At 40.9% G+C, this 5000-nt stretch overlaps 2 protein-coding genes across 4 annotated transcripts in view; both read right to left on the reverse strand.

Annotated features, from left to right (window-relative positions):
- LOC113656897 (macrophage mannose receptor 1-like) overlaps nucleotides 1–3428 on the reverse strand; it is a 10980-nt gene extending 7552 nt beyond the window's left edge. The window contains exon 1 of the mRNA XM_027168363.2: nucleotides 704–3428. The gene's annotated coding sequence lies outside the window, so the exon portion shown is untranslated. The remainder of the gene's footprint in view (nucleotides 1–703) is intronic.
- Nucleotides 3429–3888: 460 nt separating this feature from the next.
- sgpp1b (sphingosine-1-phosphate phosphatase 1b) overlaps nucleotides 3889–5000 on the reverse strand; it is a 7945-nt gene continuing 6833 nt past the window's right edge. For all 3 annotated transcript variants that reach the window (XM_027167850.2, XM_047812421.1, XM_047812420.1), the window contains one exon: nucleotides 3889–5000. This exon is cut by the window's right edge and continues 909 nt beyond it. The gene's annotated coding sequence lies outside the window, so the exon portion shown is untranslated.

The raw sequence follows: 5000 nt of genomic DNA on the forward strand, positions 1-5000 counted from the left end.
TTTATTGTCCTGATTATTAAATGTTTTCGTTATCACGACATAAATAGGTTGTTTTGTCGTGATATCGGATTACTTAATTTACTTAATTTCCTCATGATCTCTGCATCTACCCCATTGTTAATATGTAATGATTGTTAAAACGTTAAGACTTTATTCTCATAAATACTGTCAATAGTTTAACTGTCACTGTGCTCTCAGGGGGCACGGTGGCTTAGTGGCTTAGTGGGTAGCACATCTGCCGCACACCTCTAGGGTCGGTGTTCGATTCCCGCCTCTGTCTTGTGTATGTGTGTGGAGTTTGCTTGTTCTCCCTGTGCCTCGGAGGTTTCCTCCGGTACTCCGGTATCCTCCCTACATGCGTGGTAGTTCGGATGAGTGGTAGAAAATATATGAAAAAAGAAGCTAATGCCTTTAGTTCACTGAATAAAAGTAATAACCATGTTTTTAATTAACTATTAGCATATATTCGTTTAGTTTATGTTAAAGAACAGAAGGTTCGCAAACCAATCGGTTCGTCGAGTCGAATTTTTGCGTAAGTGAAGAATCGTTTTGTAGTCGGATACAAATAATGGTTACAAATCATGAGATTTTCTTCCCCTTAAAATGAGAAGGCTTTTTTAAGTCCACGTTTAAAGCCAGAAAAAAAAATCAAACAAATTTTAATCCTAAATTACTTACAGTTTCTCCTCTGTAACTTACTCACCACTGGGTGGCGCTCGTACTCCATCACCGTGACAAGCAAAGTCAGCTAATGGGCAAATAAATAAACAAATAAATAAATAAAACGGTCCGGTCTTTGGATATGGAAAATAATTTCAATGTTCTCTTGTGCAGAATCCTGTGTGTTGTGTTTTTCTTCCCTCTATACCTTCTTAAGGAGAGACACTACAGGTGAAGATGGATATTATTGTCATAAAATACTACTACTACTACTACTACTACTACTACTACTACTACTACTACTAATAATAATAATAAATCACAGTTAAAGAAAACGTGTCTTCATCTTAAATAAATATGTGAAAAATTTGCATACTTAGTAAAAAAAATTAACAGAAGACGATGCTGGAATTAAAATGTTTATTTCACTGTAAAGACGAAAACCTTTACAGAAATTTAGAAAACGTGAAGAAAATGTGTTTTTTTTATTATTCCGTTAATCAGCATTAAATCTAACAAAACTTCAACAATTAATAAATATTTTTGAGAAATTCCTCTGTAATAAAAGGTCTGCTTATGTACAGGAATAAACACGTGAGATGTCAGAAGCCGGACATCTAGAAAACATTTGTTTTCTCTCTAGTGAATAAAGTTTATAAAAAAGAAATGAACCCGTACGTCCTAACGACGCTCGACAACGACGCTCGACGACGTCTTCAAAGTAGGCGTAAAACAGTGAAATAAACATTGTTTGTTGACTTTTGACATCATATAATAGTCTAGTAAAAGATCTAATAATAAAAAACAAACAAACAAAAAAAACACCTCAACCTTCACCAGATCAACGTTAAGAATTAAAGCAGTAACGACTGCGCCGGATGACCCCGAATAAATAGAATCACTAGAACAAGTGCAATTCGTTTCATTATATAATATAAAATATTAACGCTGCGTTATTTATTACAGCACAGATTCAGAATGAACGACAAAAGGCAGCTGGTTTGTTATGGCATTGTTTTTTTTTCTTTTGCAATCGCAAAAAAACAGTCGATAACATTTTTTTTGCGCGTGTGTTAATTAGGCAAACATTCTGATCTAGACAAAGACAAACAATTTGTCCGAAAAAAACAAAAACGAACAAACAAACAAAAAAAAACATAAAACATGAAAACATTCAGGAAGCTCTTTCAACACTGCGAGACTCATCATTAGGTTAAATCCGAAACAGTGTGGGGTTTATCCTACACATGCTATGCTTATAAAATAAAATAAAATTGAAAAAAAAATTATTAAATTAAAAAAAATAAAAATAATAAAATTAAATTAAATAAAAAAAAATTAAAATAATAAAATAAAATACAGATTAAATTAAATAAGCGTATCGCATCTGTCTCTGCTCTGGCTTTCACACACAAACACATCTGCAAGGAGAGAAAGCAGAAAGGACAGAAGGGTCAATCATAAAACACCCCCCACCCCAAACCCACCCCCTTCGGTCTTCAGGATCTCTTAATAAATGTACACGTCTGGATCCTGTTTACAGTAGATATTTCTCTCTCTTGTACATACAGTGCACTCGTGATGTGGTATAAACGCCTTTGTGTTTGAACATGCACATGTCCTGAGGGCTCCACCTGGTTTAAATCACCAGACAGACAGTGGATCGTTGCTATTGCTTGGCGTGTAGCTCGAGACGTGAGCGATAACTTTATCCGGTACGCAAACGTTCAGAAATACTTTACAGCACAGTGGGTGGACTGCGTTAAAGCCTCATTTCCTGCCTAAACACTCCATGAAGAAGAACGGTCTGTGATCTGAGAAGCTTCTTATCCAGATTACAATCCCAAAACTGGTGTATGTATGGATCGTCTCCCACCAGAGAGAAGAGCGCCCTCTACCTTCTTCCTCGTCCGTTCACATTCGGTGGAAGACTAACGCCTTTCTTGCAACCCGTTGTGAGAGCACGGCGTCGTGTTATAGCCGAGGCGTCTCTCGTCCTCTGCGTCTTTTTGTTGCTCCACCTGCGATTTCACACACAATCCCCGCATCAGGAAGCATGCTGAGGGCTTTGAGCCGTTAAAGGAAGAATTTCAGCAGCACACACGAGCACGCAGGGTTTGGGGGAGATTTAGCGAAGTGTCTTTTAATTACACCGTCGTTAAAAGTTCTGAGCGGCGTCATAATGACGACACGACGATCTGTAGAAACCACAACATCATCACATCACATTCCCCCCCTCATCAGGTTTAATCTCTCTGGGCACGTCCCATTTTAACATCAGAAGCTCTCAGAATCGAACGAAAGATGACGTCGGAATGTTCAGGGGGGCAATTAGTTTTTACACCAAACATTAAAAGTTTTCCAATAACAACATCGTGTATTTGTCCTGCGTGTGCATAAAGAAAGGTGTTAAAGCGGCTGCACGAAGGACGAAGGTTTTGTGAGTTTTAATTCTCATTCACACCTGAAATGTTATTTTTTCTTTACATAATTGGTCACAAACATTCAGCTCTAGTGCTTTACTCACAGATCCTGATTACGGCACTAAAGGCTGGTCGAGCTTAAAGCTGTACTGACCTTCACCCTTATTGACCAGGGACCAGTTATAGTTCTACACATAACACTTATTGCTAAGTCCAACTTCTCTGCCTAACTTTATAGTGCACGCACACACACACACACACACACACACACACACACACACACACACACACACACACACACACACACACACACACACACACTCTCTCTCTCTCTCTCTCTCTCTCTCACACACACACACACTCTCACACACTCTCTCACACTCTCACACACACTCACACACACTCACACACACTCACACACACACACACACACACACACACACACACACACACACACACACACACACACACACACACACACAAACAACCCCGCGTTCACATTACCAACAATGACAACGTTCCTGTTCTACACGTGACTTACACCTGAGTGAGACTCAGAAGAACCAGCGCAGCGGCGGCTTTGATCCGTGCTTCAAACTCGTTGTCTTCTGATCTAAATAGTCCACTGAGGCACATCTGGTGCTCAAAACTGAAAATAAAAGCATTTTACTGCACTAAAACACACCGGCTTTAAACAACGGTAACACCCTCCATAAGGCATTCACTAAATTCCAGGGGTTTCGTTACCACGACGTAAAGTGGGCGAGTTTCCGGAGGTCTTGGGAAAAAGCCCTCTTTAAAAAAAAAACACAGCATACTACGAAGGACAAAACAGTCATACAGATGATCCAATAGGCCACGCCTACCCGATGACGCAATATCTGTTACGCTGTTCTGAAATCCCTGGGAATAAGTGTCTGCCACGCTCATAATTATACGTTGCAAAACATTTCGGAGCCATTTCGGCTTTAACAGGCCACGCCCACAAACGACACCAGCGTGCTAGATACATCGTATCTCTTACTAATGTGAAAGCAGGATGGAGAAAAGGCGCGCGCGCGCGCGCGCACACACACACACACACACACACACACACACACACACACACACACACACACACACACACACACACACACACACTTGACAACGGCGTAATGTCCACGGACACAAGCACAAGTAAAAGCAGTGCATTCTGGGAAACAGTGCATTTCTTTTAAACGGTACCACAAACGCTAAGTTCTGAGACACACAGACGTCTCTGAGCTCACACAGTAGATGTAGATTTTTTTTTAATCGAGTGTCTCCTCTTTTAGACCACAATCATTTAAAGACAAAAAACATTTAAACTGACGAACACAGTGAGAAAGGCGGGTTGTGGGGAAACGGCGGCGGCGGCGGGGTTAGGACTGATTGTCTAAATGCGGCAGCGTCACGAGCGCGTGGGAGGAAACGTGCTGCTCGTTGTTCACGTTTGTAACGGCCACGGCACTGAAACCGCAGCGCTGTAGATCTCGCCGTACGCTCGCAAAGCAAACGTGTTCCTGCTTTTAGGAGGAATTAGAAAGCAGAACTAAATCAGGGAAACGTTCTTTCCCCCGATTTTATTTCGCTTTTAGACGGCCGAGCACGTGCGGCGTGCGTGTGTGTGTGTGTGCGCGCAGAGATCAAGCCGAGAGAGCGGATAATTCTCTTATAACTCGACTACATTCGGAACGGACGGAGAACCACACCGTCCAGATCCTAAAGTCGTCCCGGTTCTCTTCTCTCCTCACGAAGTTCAGTCACTTGTAGAAATATTTCAGTCGAACCAAAAAAAAAAAAAAAAAAAAAAATGAATAAACAATAAAAAATGCCTCGATCCCAAATGGAATGTTCTGGAAAAACGATTCAAGTGTCCAAGTTGTTGCTGAGAAAGTT

Source organism: Tachysurus fulvidraco, chromosome 4 (assembly GCF_022655615.1).
Source record: "Tachysurus fulvidraco isolate hzauxx_2018 chromosome 4, HZAU_PFXX_2.0, whole genome shotgun sequence".
In the NCBI taxonomy this organism is placed as follows: domain Eukaryota; kingdom Metazoa; phylum Chordata; class Actinopteri; order Siluriformes; family Bagridae; genus Tachysurus; species Tachysurus fulvidraco.